The following is a 17,506-nucleotide window of genomic DNA, read 5'->3' on the forward strand; positions in this document are numbered from 1 at the left end:
TATTTGATGAGGCAATCACATTACGGGGACTCAGTACATTTCAGAAGGTAAACGTGGTCAAGAAAACATGAAGTTCAGCATCACAGCGGTGAAGACAGTTGATTAGAAACTGCTGATCTGCTGAGATTTTTACTACACAGCTATTTCCAGGGCCTACAAAGGATGGCCCATAAAGAGAAACTATCCAGTGAGTTGTATTGCTCTTTGGGATAATAAGTTGTCGATGTTACAGATCTGAGGAGGATGGCCAGACTGCAACAGTAACCCCCAAAAAAACCAACTAATTACAACCAAGGTCTCTGAAGACACAACACATGGAGCTTTGAATGGGATGCAGCAGAAGAAGACCACATCGGATGCCACTCCTGTCAGCTGAAGTAAAGACAAGCAGACAGAAATTGGCTACACCCACATGTGTTGGCATACCAGTATCAAATTAGCCTTTTTACAAGCAATGCACCATTTAAGCAACTACATGTAACATTTAAATGAATGAGTTGCTTAAATGTGGGATGGGGCTTCACTCACTTTTGGAGTTTGCTTCAAGTGACCATTTAAGTGACTGTTATGTTTGGCACTTTATATTTGACTCACTTTTTCAGCCACTGAGGATGCTGATAGTAATTTACCAATACAAATTGCTGCTTTCACACTTGTTTCAGGCCACATATTCATTTAAATTTAATCATAATGTATCCATAAAATAAGAAAACTGCTACTTTTTTTTAAGTGAATCATAGCACGGGACATATAACGCTTAGAGGACTTACATGAAACATAAACCTTTAACTCTGGCTTTCTTTTTCTGTCAGGGTCACATGTTTAGCTTCGTGTTGCACTATTGGGGATTTCAGCATCAGCCCCAAGCCCCAGCTCTACTGATCGTCCGTAATTAGCATGACTCATACCCCCCCATTCCCCACTGATAAAGATATATAATTCCACTCCTCATATTCAGCTCATTAATAATACATTTGATCCATTTGCTTTCCCTTCAGTCCACCACTTAGTGTGTGCTGCTCTTTAGTGTCACCCACAAGGAGCTTCACAAATGATATCATTTCCCTTGTTTGATTAAATGAGATCTGGCAATCAAGGAAAAAATTATGAAAAAGAAGATTGTCTTTAGAATGCTCCAAGAGTAGATTTTCTGTTTTTATTCCCTCAAAAGTATGAAGGGAACTCCACAAAAGAGTTTAGCAACATCTAAACGGGTTTGAGTGAAAAATGACCTTAATGTTAAACCCAACAGCTTCCTCATTATTTTTTACACTGTTTAAACTGGCTGCTGTCATTGTGAGCCAGGGATGAAGTCACTGTTAAGCTCCACTGGCTTTGTTCATTGAGTACATGTCCACCGGCAGCCCAATCAGAGATGGCAGTGACTCGGCCTTTCTGTGGCGAGAGCATGATGAAACCAAATGAAATAAGCCTGTCAAAGTCAGCCACATGATTTCTTTCTTTTTCTTTTTTTTTAAAGTCACAGCTCCACCCGTTCTGCCTCTTCATCCCATCATTCCTTGACACAAACATGGCACAGATGAGAGCGACAGGAAATGGCAGAGAAGTCATTTTTCCACAGTTTTTTTTTTTTTCTTTTTTTCAGAGCAAGTATTCAGTGTGTCTAGAAGGAAATGGAGATTCATTTTATGGATGTAAGAGATGCAGATAAAATAGCTGTGTCTGTGAACATCTTCTCAAATCACTCAAAAAATTGTTTAGGTATAAGATTATCATCAGAACATATTGAGCCCTTCATGGTAATATATATCCCTTCATGGAAAGATTTGTACTTTTCTCATCGTAAATGAGGAGAAAATGGAGGCCCAACATGTCTTGGCAATGTTATTCACATAATGTGCCCTGCGAGGCTTCAAGTCACATCAGGGACAGGACAAATCTCACACGCGCTGACGCACACTGAACATCTGCAGGCCACAACCACCATTTAAACTGAAATCCAGCCACATACCATATCCAGCTGTCCACAGTACATCTAATCAAAACAAGTTCATTTGTATCAAACTTACTTGCATTTGTCTGAAATGTAGAGCATAGAGAAATCACCCTAAAACCTTAATACAAGCAAGGTGGATTTCATGCTTTCATGTCCTTTATACCAAATTCTGACACTACAGTCCAAACATAGCAGCCTCATCAGGCCAGGCCACATTTTTTCAATCTCCTGTTGTCTAGTTTTGGTGAGCCCGTGTGAACCCTTCTCTGTTTTCAGCTGAGTGCCGCCCAGTGTGGACCTCTGCTGCAGTAGCCCATCAGGTTGGGAATGTTATACATGCAGAGATGCCGTTCTGCATACTTTTGTTGTGATGAGTGTTGGTTTTTTTCCCAGTTACTTCCTGCCAGCTCATTACAGTCTGCCCATTCTCTTTTGCCCTCTGATATCAACAAGGCACTTTCACCAAGAGAGCTGTCCCTCATTGGATACTCTCTCCTATTGAAATCTTGCTATCTAAACCCTAGAGATCATCAGTTTCTGAAATACTCAGAACTGTTTGCCTGGCATCAACAACCATGCCACATTCAAGGTCACTTAAATCACCTTTCTTCTCAATTCTGATAATCCGTTTTGAACTTCGACAGGTCATCTTACATATTCTAAAAAAAATCGCTTAACCAGTGATGTTCAAGCTCTGCTAGTTATTCCAGTATGTTTAGCAGCCAGTTGATAATTTTGTGCTCAAAGTAGCTGCCTGATGAGGCAGCGATTGTGAAAGCAGCATTGAAGTTGAATATTCAAGTTGAGCAACTCGATCGAGACTAGATGAGAAGCACAGAGCTGATCAGTGAAGTTTCTTGGATTTGTCACCACCGACATCTTTCTCATTTTATGCAGCGTATGGCACCCATTGTTACTGTAATATTAATTCCATTTGATTTTGATCATTTTTCAGAAGCACAAACTCTTGTACAACTTTAATTGGACACAAACACAACATGAAAACTTCAGTAAAGTCAATTTCCATCGCAATCTATTCCTTCTGAAAACACAAAGGTTTATGGCTCTAATTAATTCAGCACAAGGTAATGAACAGTATTGCATTATGCCCATTTAATTTCACAAGAAGCTCATGTTCATTAATACAACATAAGCTCTCAGTTGAATATTAATATTCATATGCCTGTGCCAAAGCTAATAAAAGTAAAGAGATTTTCACTTTTCCAAAGACCATCTTCAGCATTCCCTGTGGTAAATGATTGGCATCTTTGAAACTTCAGGAATGATTTTTTCACATTTTTACTGTAGATAAAGGAATGTAAAAAGCAAAGGTATACCTCTTATACTTCCAGTACTGCAGCTGCATTTCTAATTCAGGCCTTAATGCAGTATTTAATCTCCATTTAAAATCCATTTGATGGTAATTAGTCATCATACACTTTTAGCATCAGCAATGTAATGTTGAAAATCTATTGATTAGCAAGATAATCAGAATTCAAATGAAATAATGCTGATTTATTAGCTTGATGCTTTTATAGGATAATGTGGTTTCCCTGCACTGGGATCCCCAAAGGATCTTAGCGGATGTGAAGTTCTCAGTTTCTCTTGAATGTCAGACTGTGGAAACTTCTACCAGTCAAACAAATGGAAATCTGATACTGTGTTCGCTTTGCTGTGCACAATGCCTTTTGAAATTTCTCTGCTGAATTTTAATGGAACTCCAGCCAGATAAATCAAACATGTTCTCTCCTGTACTCATGTATAAGCATGTCAGTGAAAGCCCCCTGTCTTGGCAGTCCTGTTATAACACTGCAGAACTTAAGTTATGACTGACAATTAATCTGAAGGAGCAAAAACACTGCAGCATGGCTGGTGAAGCGTGACAGCGTTGGCAAAAACAGCTTTCGCCCGATTCGTCTCTCAGCCGACAGTCTGGCCCTGTCGCCCAGCATTTATCTGCCTCCATACGCTTCCCCCCCAAAACTCATTAATCTCTAATGACTTAATTCTGTGTTTCCAGTATGGCCTGCATATGTTCTCATTAATGGCTTTTCAATCTTATGCTATAGAGTAGAAACAAGATTATGAAATGCCTTTCTTCCAAAAAAAGGGAAAAAAAACGAAAGAAAAAGGGAGGCTTAGATTAGAAATAGGAAATGTACGTGATCCTTCTTGTAGCTATTTGATGTCGAGTGCTGCAGATAATCAAGTATGAGATCTAGGGGTGATGACAGAAAATGAAAATGTATAAAAGCTTCAAGCAAGTTATAGTTCAAACGAAAATTAAGAACTTGCGAAAGACATTGAAAGACACGGGGTAAACTAAGTTTATAGAGGCCAAGTTATTCAGCGTGGTGGTTTGAGAGTAAAACATCAACGTCCTTGATGCTGAATGAAACATTTTAAGATTCTTATTTGTTAAATTGAGGAGATTGGAAACCTAAAAAAAGGGATGGAACAAAAGTTTGTCTGCCTTAACAACTTTGTAAACAAGACGCTGTTCTGCAGTCTTGTTCTTAAGTATTGTTGGGATTATGGGTTCTCACACTCCCCTTTGGGTATTTGCTCTGTGGTGAAATAAACACAGTCTCCCATATTTCATGTCACTCTTTTCAATTCGACTTTAAGTTGTCAAAACAACCCAGAGCTTGACAAAGAAAGAATGTGTGCACTTGAATAGATCAATAGCTTTGAGGCCAATTAACGAGGGAATTGCAGTGGGGGGGGGGGAGGCCTGCACAGAATGATGACGAGGTGAAGAAAAACTTAAATGACGTGTCATCTGCTCGGTTCTGTAAGAGTAACTTTGTGTTATCCAAAAAACACAGAGCTCTGTACTTGAGCTCAAAGCATCGCGGTGTTCCCAGCCGTCACCTTTAACAATAGGATTAGTGCCAAGCTGGGCAGCAAAAAAAGGCAGGGGGGAAGGAAGATAAAAACTGCCTGGGATCACTGCTATCACTGATGGAGCCTCAAACCCTGAGGGAGCACTTGTCTTTCTGTTTGATTTGTTCTCTGTCATCTAGTCTGTAGCCAGTGGGCAGGGGTCTGTTTGCTTGGCACTGGCACAGGTCTTTTATCTGCTGATTGAGAGAAAGAAGTGAAGGAAATAGCTCTGCGACCAACTGCTGAACCTTCCTCGTCCTTCCCCTTAAAGGAAACGCTGAAGAGAAGGCTCACTAACCTGAAAACCTGTTCCTCAAACCTGTTTGATGATGGGAGACCTGTGCTGCACAAAGATAACCATCCGGGTCTGTTTAATACAACATGCTCTGGCCGGCACCTCGCCTCAGAAAACTTTATGAAGATGACTTACCTGTGCAACTGAAGTGAGTTTAGATGGAAGTCAATATCCTCATAATAAAACACCTCTGTCTCACTTCTTCAGCTGATTGCCAGTTGTCAGTGGTTGGAAAGACCTGCAGTGCTAATCGATGAGGAAATAAATTACCACTGGCAGTCTGGGCATAGACCTGAGGAGAGAAGGTGAGCCACAGCGCCAATTAGTGTACAACTGACCTGATCTTTCAAAGAAGGTGATACAAGACATATACAAAATATATGATTTTGTCTCAATTTTTGACTCTCGTTTTTAAAATCTCTTCGTCTCTTGTCATCAGCGAGGTTTAGCAAGACAGTTAAAATGTTGATGATTGGCACTGAGCCCTGAGCCTATTTCTCAGGTTGTGGATACTTTGACAAGCAATCCAAGCGTGTAAAGACACATCAGTTTAGTGGGCATTGGTTCAGCTCTTTGCAGGTGTACACTGTCAGTCCAGAACATGGAAAAGTAAAAGAGCTCCCAGTGCTCCTTTGGACAAAAAGAAAGGGTTGTTTTTGTTTTTTTTTTGTAGTTTATGTTTTGTTTTGTTTTTTAAATTAAATTAATTTACATTAATTTCATTGCAAATACTGTACTTCAGAGAAACATATCATGCTAGAATAGGGCAAGGGTAAGTCATTCAGGGTTTTGGGGGGATTTGCTGGTGTATTTGCAATCCTTTTCCTGTTGTGTAACCCAGTTTTGGACAACCCATAGCTGTAGTTCAAATTATAGTTCATTGTTAACTCAGTGACACCAAAGTGCCCAGGTCTTGTGGCTCTAAAACAGTCCCAAATCATGACGCCTCCATCACCATGCTTGACTGTTGCTATGAGGGATTTGTGCTGATACGCCATGTCTGCTTTTTGCAAACACAACGTATCATTACATAGCATTGTGCAACATTTCGACTTTGGTCCCGTATCTTCAAAGGACATTTTTGTTGTGGTTTCTTCAGATACAACTTAGTCATACTTGTCCAGCCTTTCTAATTGTACTGCCATGAACTTTTAACATGCTAACCGAGGCCTGTCGAATCAGAGATGTAGCTCTTAGGTTCATTCTCTGAGCACTGGACAGTTTGACCTTGAGGCAAAATTCCCATCCCGGGAAGTCTCTGGCATTGTGTTATCACACACCTGAATGCTCACAATCGAGTGTATTTGATTAACAGCAGCTGGCTGCTCCTTACTCTATTAATTCCTCTGGAAAGAGTAAGGATATGCTTAGCACTCTATAAAGCCCTTTGAAAACAGACATGAGACTGTAAATATAAAATGATGCAGAAATTGCAGCGTTTAAAATAAGGAAAAGTACAGCAATAGTGCAAGGATGTTTTAATGGTTGTGGCACTAAAGAGATTACTCCCTCTAGTTTTCAGAATCAGCAAAGAATCATCCGAGTATTTCCTTTCCTGTGGGTATTTGATCAAAAGTCAATTTATTATCCATGTTTAAGACTTGATCGTGATGCTGAGAGAAAGCTACAGCTAGCGATAAACATGATAACCAACTGAAATTACAAAGAAAGCAGAATAATTTTATTTACATAGAGCTTTAAGACTCGCCACATTTTGATCACCATCCATTTTTAATGAAACCGCATGCAGCCCCCTCTGTTGAAACGTGTTTGAGCAGAGAGCCATTTGTCATGGTTGGAAAAGGACATTCTTGCAAAGATAGAATGTAAGGATTATCCACTGCATTTCAGTCTCCCATGCTTAATGCTTGCTGATGAGTTTTCATGTATAATTGAAGTATGCAAATGCTGTTTTCTCTTTAGCAAGCGTTAAAAGTGGTGCATTACAATCCATGCTCCCAAATGGTCTCCTTCATTGTACTGGGATGAGTTTGTAACTTTTTTAACTACAAGAGCAAAATGCTTTTACTGTTCCTAAAACCTCTCGGAATTTTTTTGTTTATTTTTTGTTCCATAGATGATGCTTAACTTAATTCTGGCTTGCATCAGGTTTATGAATATTGATCACAGCATTCAAAATGAGCTTTCTGCATTCACAGCTTAGATTTTATGACTGGCACCATGAGAAAACGAATCCAAACAAAGCAGCTGCAGTGATATGTGTTTCATTTGTGTTTTATTTGGGTCAATTTTGGCCAAGCAGATGGAGCAAAGCACCAGCCGCATTGATGTCTGTGTTAGTGTCTCCTGGCATACAGATGAGAATGCGTCTGGTCCAAGAGGACTTCAGTGATTTCTTCTTAATGAGGTTGAGAATATCCACAGTCTAAGCAGTGTAGGCTAGACTGCGCTGACCTTTAACACCCCATAGCCATCATTCACAAGAGCCTGACGGATTACAAACAGCAGACCAAAGCGCCAGCCAAGGAAGGGGGTTCAATTGTCAGCATAGCAAGGAAGGCAGTTCCTAGTTAACTTATAGCCAGCCAGCATGCCTATATCAGTTGAAATCTATACATTAGTAAATCATTATCATTCTTCTGCCAATTACGGCACAAAATATACGGGTCAATTTAACAAGAATGAAGAAATAAAGACTGGTATAAGTGTATCCTGTTTTCAGTGTAGCACCATGACCAGTGCATTGTAAATAAGTAGGAGGAGACAAATAGGAAGTCTAATCAAATGAGGCAGAGCAAATCAAATTGTTGGTATTTTGGTCAAAAGAGATTTAGACATTGCACTCAAACAGAATTATCTGTTTTCATGGTGCATAATCTGTTCTGTTGCAATGTTAATTAGTCTGAGGCCAATCCGGTCATCCCATTAATAAGAGAAATTTAGAGAAGCAGGACCCAACAATAATAGAATTGTGCTTAAAATATAATATTATATTACCTTCTAGCTTTTAGATGGTTTTGATATAAGCATTCGAATTTTAGCATTGAACAGGAACATCACTGAAGCAGTCTGCACAGAAATATAAGTGTCTACTGCATCATCAACACATATGTTTTCCACATATAGACACATATTGTATACTGAATCATACTTTACCTTTGCCATGCTTCTCTGTCTGTAGGGTTGAGTGAGAGACATAATATTCATTCCAGTATTTGTTTATTGTTTTTAAGTTACTTCTTGTTTTACTTAATTTTAGATATATTGTTTTTGTGTTTCTTCTTAGCAATATAAAGACTCGCCTTTTCTGTTGCCTCCAGCTGCCTCTGTGTACTGTGTTTGGTGTCTTTGCACTTTTCAGAGTTCCATTCTGAGAGTATGAAAAGATTGTCCTTCACTCATTCAAATTCATTAAATCCCAGGATGAATGCTTCTTTATTTATGTGGTAAATATTGGATTCCAGCAGTATATAAATCCTGTGTGTCACTGCCTCATTTAAAAAGTTTGTTTAGCCAAAGTCAGGTGGCCCTGAGAGCTTGATGCACTATTTAAAAGGAAACAGGTCAATAGGCAAAACACCAGCGAAAAAAGAAAATATTTGTGAATATTCTACTAAAGTTATAGACTTTAAACAAGAACTAAAGTGTTTTGCAAATACTGTCAGGTAGTAGAGACTTTAATATAGGTGCTACTAGGGAATTTGAACAAGTGATGAGCAAGGCTGGGAGATATTTGTTGCTTTGGTGACTCATGAAGTAACTGAAGTTTATTAGGCCACAGTAATGTTGAAAAGTTTTATTTATCACCTTTAATAGACTGGCAGTGTTTCCATGGTGTATTCAGTTTTTCAGCGTATGACAGCTGGGATAGTCTCCTGCAACCCTTAGTTGGAGTACTGTTTACAAAAATGGATGGATGGACTTTTTTGTTGTTTTTTTATATTCTGGTACATTTTATGTGTTGCTAATGTTTAATCATTGTGGGGTGACTGTGGTTCAGGGGGTTGGGAAGCTCATCTGTAACCAGAAGGTTGCCGGTTCGATCCCCCAGCTGCCTATTGGTGATGGCCAGATGGGCCGATGGTGTGATATGGCACCCTTCTGTCAGTCAGTCAGGCAGCTGTGGCTACAACTGTGGTTTGCCTGCACCAGTGTGTGAGAGTGAACGAATAATGGAGTTGTAAAGTGCTTTGGGTGCCTAGAAAAGCGCTATATAAATGCAATCAGAGTTTTTGAAATGAAATTTAACTTTAGCATTTGGATAATTTGCATGTGTAAAATACCTAAATAAAAGTAAAATACCATTGTGATGCTCTCTTGTCACGTTGTGCAAGTCTGCGTCAATATAGTTATATCAATATAATTTTGTGCGTGCGTGTGTGTATGTGTGTGTGTGGGGGGGGGGGGGTTCCTCTGTTGCCACAGATAAACCAGGTGGGGTGAGGCAGGTGCTCTTGGACCTTGATATCTTTGGGTTTCATTTTAATAAAAATGAGCAACGACATTTAGAAACATGTTCAAGATGAACAGCTGCCAGTGACAAATCCAAGCTAACGTAAGTTTGGGGCCATGAACTGAAGGAACTAAAGGAAAAGGGATCATCAGGCTTTTAGAATATTATTTTTTAAGTTTACTTGAAAATAACTATGATGGTAATTGAGTACATCATATGTACTAATATGCCCACAGCGAGATCTATAAAGATTTCAGTCAGAATCAGTCTGAAAGGATTTTTTCTATCAGCAGTAATTCATACCATGGAATGGCTCTGTTGTGGGATCTCCCAGCCCTTCCATGCACACATATCTGGAGATCCATAATCAGCAAGATGCCTTGTACAGTTGTCTATTGATGACAACAGATGTTATCATTTCAGGGTGGAAGTGGGTTGCAAATTGGCTTGCAGACAGGCAGAAGCATCTTAAATTAGCACCCATAAGCCATCAGTTAGTATGAAGTCATGTTTACATCAATCTCACTGAATGTGGTCTCTACACTTAATATTTATTCCCCTCAGGTGATACATAACCCTTTGTTTATATATGTATATTTATGGACCATTTCTGAATGTTAAATGTAACATATGATGTTGGAAAGCCACAGGCAGCTTTGAGCAATGACACCATTCTATATAACTGCGTGGTTATGGTTGCAAGTGCAGCCAAACACTTAGTAAGGCATTACCTTCACTGAGGGCATGGTGGGGTCAAGGAGGGAACACAACACAATAATTATCCCAGCTCATTTCCCCTACAGTACACCCACTATACATCACTTTTTAATCAAAATTGATAAGGCCCAACCGAATACAGCGACCGAGACCTGGTCTCTCCATGGATCGATGGCTGGTTATAGCGCTTGCTGTGGTTTAAGCACCTCTCATCACAAGCCAAGTCCAGTCCTAGCAGTATGAGTCAATACAGATGGTCGACACATTAGAGGCCACACTGAGGCTAGCACTGAGGGTTAAAGTTGAATTATTGTCTCTCTTTCAAAAAACAAAACCCAAAAGAAAAAGGCTGTTGTTTAGAGACAGTCGTGTTTTTTCTTCTGTGAGTGCCAGTACTAAGGAAGCTAACGCGGCTCACAACAGGATTCAACAAGATGTGACATTCAACAGATTTGGGTCATTCCAAAGTTGTTAATATTTTAAAAGAAGAAACAGAAGGACCACAACAAAGACTTCAAAAATGGCATTGTTCTGTCTCGCCCACGGTAAACCTGTGCCTTTTCTTTTTTTCCAAGTCGAGAATTAGCCGAGCTTCAGGATAGTCTCATTATGCAACTGCTATCATCAAATGCACTCAGTCAGGGCTCCACTTGAAGAGTTTGCTGCGTCTCCTCTTCTTCTTGAAAAGAACCGCAGTGATAAAAAGGTCTCTTATCAGCTTCTCTGCTCAGCCCGCCGTCCTGCAGTTTTCTAGACCCCCCACCCCCCCCTTCTTTCATAAGCATATTAAAACATGTCAAGACCTAAAAATCACTAGTCCTTGTTGTCTGACATTTAATTGCAGCCAATTCTCTGAGTCATCTCAGGGCACTGTCCTCTTCTTGTTTAAAATGTCACACTAATAAGATACAAACAGTCACCGTAATCCGATTTGGTGTACGTCCTTAAGCATAAGATGTAATCAATGCATTCGTGTCTGTGGTATCCCAGCAACATGGGCAAGTCTCCGAAAGTTTTCGGCTACACCACACTTAAGAGAGTAAGAGGGGACAAGCCGGTTACTGGAAGGAGTGTTTGTTAATTTCCCACCAGTGCACAGGTTGTTGACATTAAAAAAAAAAAAGCTAGCACATTTATAGATGTCAATCATGTTACAGGTCACAACCTGAGAATATGTCAGTGCACCCTCCAACAGTCATGAAGGCTGGTAATTGCAGGCTCGGCAGGTATCTCAGCAGGTAATTGCTCGACATGTGAGTGTTATTTGTTGATTTATTTCACCTGGGCATTCCACACGATATTAACTGGCCCGTGACCTCAAGCTGTATTTAAACAGCTGCCTTTGCACCTGCAAGCAGGGATTACTGTCGTTTTGACTGACTTTCACGGGCCTTTTTGTGTTTTGTTTCTGCCAACTTTACGTTATACTTGGTTTGAGTCTAAATTTACAAAAGACATTTTTTAAGCTGGGTTGCAATCAGTATGCTGATATAACCCAGGCCTCAGTTAAAAGTCTTATCATAGTGTCTGTTTATCTAAATGATTCTCTGCAAAGTGTATTTATGAATAATTTCTTTTCTTGCAAAGGTCAACTCAGTTTTTATTTGTATTGCTCAACTTCAATTCAAAATATTTAAATAACTGAAAACTGAGCTTCTTCCAGAGTGAAGTTTTTCAGAAACTCTAGAACAGAATAGCCTTTTATTGTCATTGTACATGTACAACGAAATTATGGTTTACATGCGGACAGAGATTTTGTTTCACAAGCATAAGCCTTTATCTCCTTTTTTGAATTCAGTCTGTGCAACGCGTTACTGTTTGATCCACCAGTGTTTCTATACAGTTATGTACATCTACAAATTAACTGAAACTATTAATCTGGAACTTTCAATGATTTTCCATGGTCCCAGAAATGAAGGATTATTTCTTGCTCGTGATTTTATCTGATTACTTTCGGGACTGTGAAAAGCCTTAGTTCAAACAAGCATTACTTTTCCACAAATGCATTCAAAAGATTTTCACTCCATTTTCTGCCACCTGTTGATTTCAGCTGAGGATAAAGGGTTGCTTGGATGAAGCAAAGGAATACAAGTTGGGATCTGAGGACAGACAAGAGGTGGGTGGTAGTGTTGCTGGTTATTCTGGTGGCAGCTGTGGCCTTTGTGGCTGGGTGGTGTTTCTGTATCAGACTGTGTTTGCCTGTGCAGTACATCCTGTAGTAAGGACCTTTGCAGTGCTGCTGACTGGCCAGATTACAGGATTAGTGCCGTCTCGGACTGTTTGACACCTTTAAGTCAGGCGAAAGCTCCAATCCTTTTTCTGGCAATGGGGATTTATATCATTCAAATCCTCCCTGTAGCTAAGATAGGAAATAAAATAATAATTTAATCTCATTGGCTGATGTCATCCTGATGTGTGGAGCCACAGGAATGTTAATTAGTGCTGAGGTCTCCAAAAGTCTTATCAGGAAAAAAATTGGCAAATATTTGAACCTGAAGAAATGCTTCTGATTTATCTACGAAGACACACAAAGCCACAAAAAAGACAACCCAAGCACCTCTCATGTGTGTTAAAGTGGGCTCTGTATTCTCCCGCTGTTTTGTCCAGATCGTGACTATCTGAGCATTTTATCAAGCGAATCATGTGCATCACACTTCAGTGGTTGTTTGCACCTTTATCTCTCCCAGTAAACACATACCGACAAACACATGTGCACACAAATGCAGTGACCACTACAATGAAGATGTTGGAGAAAATTCTTTTATTCTTGACTTGTTGCAGTTTGCTTATCAGCTCAGTGCAGGTGTCGATGATGCAAAAGCCCTTTTAAAATAAAGGGTGTCACACCAAAAGACGATACTCGAGGGAAGAATCTAATTTGGCCAACTGAAGCTGCTTAGAGGAGTTATAACTACTTTGTAAAAGGAAAAAAACAGTGAATGAATATTAAAATAGTAACAGAGTGAGACAAACAAGTCACATGAGATTATTGAAAAAGAGAAATGACTTCCAGCCTTATTCGAGCCTTCCAGAAATGAAAGTCCAGATGGGAAAACAACAGGGGAAGGAAGGGAGAAAACTTTCTCCGTGTGCCAGCAAGGCTTCTCCTACAGGTACTCCAACTTCCTCCTACAGCCTAAACTCATGCTTGTCTGGTTAATTTGTGAATATAAATGATGTGTGAATAGTTTGAGGTCCTAGTGTGAAAAAGAAAAAAACATAGGTTAAAAAATATAGAAAGAAAGAAAGAAAGAAAGAAAGAAATTATACTCATGATAACAGTAATATTATACGATGTGGGCTCCATTATGAGTCCAATGATGCCTTAAGGAGAGAGTTACAAAAGAAGACTCTGGATCATTTATGGAGCTGTTAAATTATTTAAAAAGATGTCCTTAAGAGGAGGCATTCGCTTCCAAATATATACATGGATCAACAGGGGTCAGTGGGATTATGTAGCCTCCCTCCTGCAATCCATATCATACATTCGGTCTGACGTAGACCCATTTGGGTGGTATCTATCTCACAGACCAGCTCATAATGTACACTACCACGTGACAGAGGGGCTTTGGGTGCCATAATAGAAGAGCAGGCACATCCATCTCAGCACTAAAGAGAACCAGGCCTGCCTGAAGTCGATGAAATGAAGGGAGGCCTGGGTCTAATTTATTCCTGTGGAACAAAACCGCATACATGTGTACGTTTTCTCTCAGGTCCTTTAACTGTATTTTTGAAAGGCCTGATAAGGTTAGCCATGATGTCCCTGATGATCACATTTAGCATTTTGTAGGCTTTGAGATGAATAATATTACTCTGTCTCTTTACCCTGAGATCCCTGGCTTCAGCCCCACAGCCGATCATGTCATGCCACAGCTGATTTGACACATCGATGGTGACAGCCGGCTATGGCCTAAGCTGAGCCAAATGACCCACATAGATGGTTACTGCGTGGTCCTCCTCGTGCTGCAACAGCCCCACGGAGCCATTAAAAGATTTCACTCGCGTGTTTACAGTTTGATCCGCTTCATCTAGTTGACATTCATTTTTACGACTACTGAAGGGACCAGAGGTACGCCATCGCTATTCTGCTTCACCTATTCGAGATGGCATGAAATGGCGAGAAGATCACCTCCCCCCACCAAAAAATAAGTGAAATAAAGAAAGAAATACCTCAATTTCAACAGAAAATGATTGTAGGCAATTCTCTGACACGGACACAATTTCCTGACTCTCTCTACATCATTTACGATAGCAGGGAAGTGACAAAAAAAAGAAAGAAACTTAATAAAGATTTGGGTCATCACAGGCAGCAGATTCATCCGGCTAAAACAAAATTGTCATCATGCTTCTTTGCTGAGCTAGGGTTTAAAGGGAAGGGAGGAAGCCAGGAGGGGAAATGGGTTAGCAAAAAGATGGAGAGAGCAGCTGTGTTATGGTGTATTGCTCTGTCCCTGTCAGGCTGAGCTTATTGAATTGATGTCACTCCTTTAAATTTCAGTGGTTTCGGTGCAGGTGTGAGGGAGTGAGCGAGAGAGGGAGGGAAATAACCACGGTTTTCCTGTGAATTTGGAGAGCCTGGCGACCTTCCAGAGATTCAGGGAGGTTTCTGAGCCCAAGGCTTTCCAGCAGGCTCTCCAATAAGATCAAATTTACCTCCAATTCAGTACACATTTGCATGTGTGAAAATGTCAATGTGTTTATGTGCCAGCGTGGCTGCATTACACTTTCAGGTGTGGGTATGTGTGTGGGTCTTCTCAGTCAACCCTTCCCTCACACACTTCCATATACACACTGAAAATTGCTAGCAGGGAAAAGACCTAAACTTTACCACGTCACACATGCTTTACAGTGTCTGTGAAGTTTCTCAACCACTACCAGGAGGGGAATTCAAAATGTGACACCCCCCAAAAAAAGGCACCTGGTCTTTGAGAGTGCCTTGCAAGCTGTGATGAAATTGGGCATTTAATCCAATTTACATGGAGCGGTCAATTCATGGGGTAAAATAGAGACAAAATAAAAGCATCCTCCGATGAAATGAATGCGCTAAAGCGTTTTCCTTTGACGACGAAGCTCCCTCGCTCCCAGTCACAATGTGAGGAGCATGGAAATGGTTCGTCAGTGCATCACATTTTAATTTGAAAAGATCAAATGGTACTGATATGGCACAAAGTATAATTCAGCTCTGGTGCCTATGTCCCTCTGCCTCTCTGTCTTCTCTCTGGTAGCATTTACAATTATGAATAAACCAGGAGATTAATTTTACAGTCTTCCCCACACTGTGCACTGACTGAGCCGACTGTAATCTTTTGCACTGCAGGAATTTCAATATTTAGAGGAATGTTATTATCTGTCGGATACAACTAGGCTTATATGCAAAAAGCACAGTAGGGTGCTTGTGTAGTAAATTAAGATTTTTCAGACTTGAACATACTGACACATGACAGAGCTTAATGCAGAAAGGCAGCTTGATATAAATGCTGGCAACTGGTCTGAACGTGAAATGAATCTTAGAGGCAGCCTTCTTGCTCAGAAAGACAAGTGGACAGAAATTCACAGGAGGCGCGGACTGAGGTGAAGACATCTGAGTGATCTGGTACAAAGATGTTTTCTTTTGCCTGTGTGGGTCTCCTCTGGGTGCTCAGGCTCCTTCTCATAGTCCAAAGACACACATGTTAGGTTAGCTGGTGACACTGTAGGTGTGCATGTGCTCTGTCTGTCTGTTGGGATGGCAATCTGTCCAGGGTGCACCCAGCCTCTTAGTCTATGTCAGCTGGGATGGGCTCCAACAACCCTGCAACCCTGTGCTGCATAAGCTTTAGTCTTTGTTACCGAAAATCATGCATGTATCAGCTGTTTGTATGAGAGCAGCTTTGTAAATTCATGCACATGCACAAAATAAGAGGGGTCTAGAGGTATTTGAAGTCATGATGTTGATGAGCAGGAAGATGGAGTAGATAGAACTATCCCAACCAGCACACCCCTCACACACAGTCGGTGTGTGTGAGAGGGGTGTGCTATGGCTAACATAATCCCTCAAAAAAAGGGAAACCCGGTCCATCCCAGCAGCTGGTGGGAGTTAAGAGAGTGTGACACATCAGAAGCCATGATTGACAGTGAGCAGGATTACAAAGGGGGAAAAGTGACATTCTTGCAAAAAAAAAACAAAAAAAAACCCCTCTTTGCTCCAGATACCACAGATGGGCTGTCTAAAAAAAATTGATGACGTGTCAGATGGAATAGAGGCTATTTTGTGCATATGTGAATACAGGTGAAATTTTGGCTTGCCCTTTGCTGGTCTAAACTCATTTTCATTCATGGTCCATAAACAACCCTTTTTTTAAGTGAAGTCAAGCATTCACATTTAGTCGGCCATGTCTCAAGGAAAATATGTACAATTTCAGCAGCAGGTCTAACTCTTTCACATCAAGCGCGTCTATGTGTCTGCTGTTGTTACAAAGAAATGCTACGCCCATAAATCAAAGAAACACGTCAGCACGGATTCTTGACTCGACACCTTACTTCTGGGAACGACCACAGGGAATGTCACTGACTTGCATCACAATTTCCTGGTGGAAAACAGAGTAAAAAAAGTCCAAATGTTCTCTTTTTCTGCTAATTTAACACTGTGCAAAGCTATTTACTGGGCCACACTGCACCTTTTTTGGCACACCACCCATATGTGTGATGCCTCGGTCTGAAAATCTTCAAACATAAGGTGAATAATTTTTGTTTTGTGAGAAAGTGTTACCTTAAAACAGAATTTATATACTGTCAGAAAAACATGCATATGCATGGTGAAATTAAGGAAAGCTAAGAGGATAACTACCAGGTATGGGATGTATTTGCAAACACGCTTGCACGGGGGTAATATAAATATGAAACCGCTATGCTTCGCTGATAATGTTTTTGAAGCACCTCTTGAGCTGTTCTCATCAATTCTTCCGTTGACCTACAAAGGAGTAGTTCATCTCCCGCTTCTTGGTGTGAAGTGTCAGGTGGTGAGACAGGTCTGACTGAGGTTGTCTCTCTGGTTTGTTACCCTGCCTGTCCTCATTAGATGCTCAGGGACTGACACAGCCCCCCCATCCCTTCCCCTTTCCCCTCAGCCCAGATGAAGTTCTCTGTGAACACTGGCTGGGTGTGGGCAATAATGAATCACTATTAGCCCGGGTCACACTGGCTGACAACCAATTTACAGAGTAGCAGAGGCTACAAAGGGTGACATCCAGGTAAATGT

Source organism: Simochromis diagramma, unplaced genomic scaffold (assembly GCF_900408965.1).
Source record: "Simochromis diagramma unplaced genomic scaffold, fSimDia1.1 OVJJ01000816.1, whole genome shotgun sequence".
Lineage (NCBI taxonomy): Eukaryota > Metazoa > Chordata > Actinopteri > Cichliformes > Cichlidae > Simochromis > Simochromis diagramma.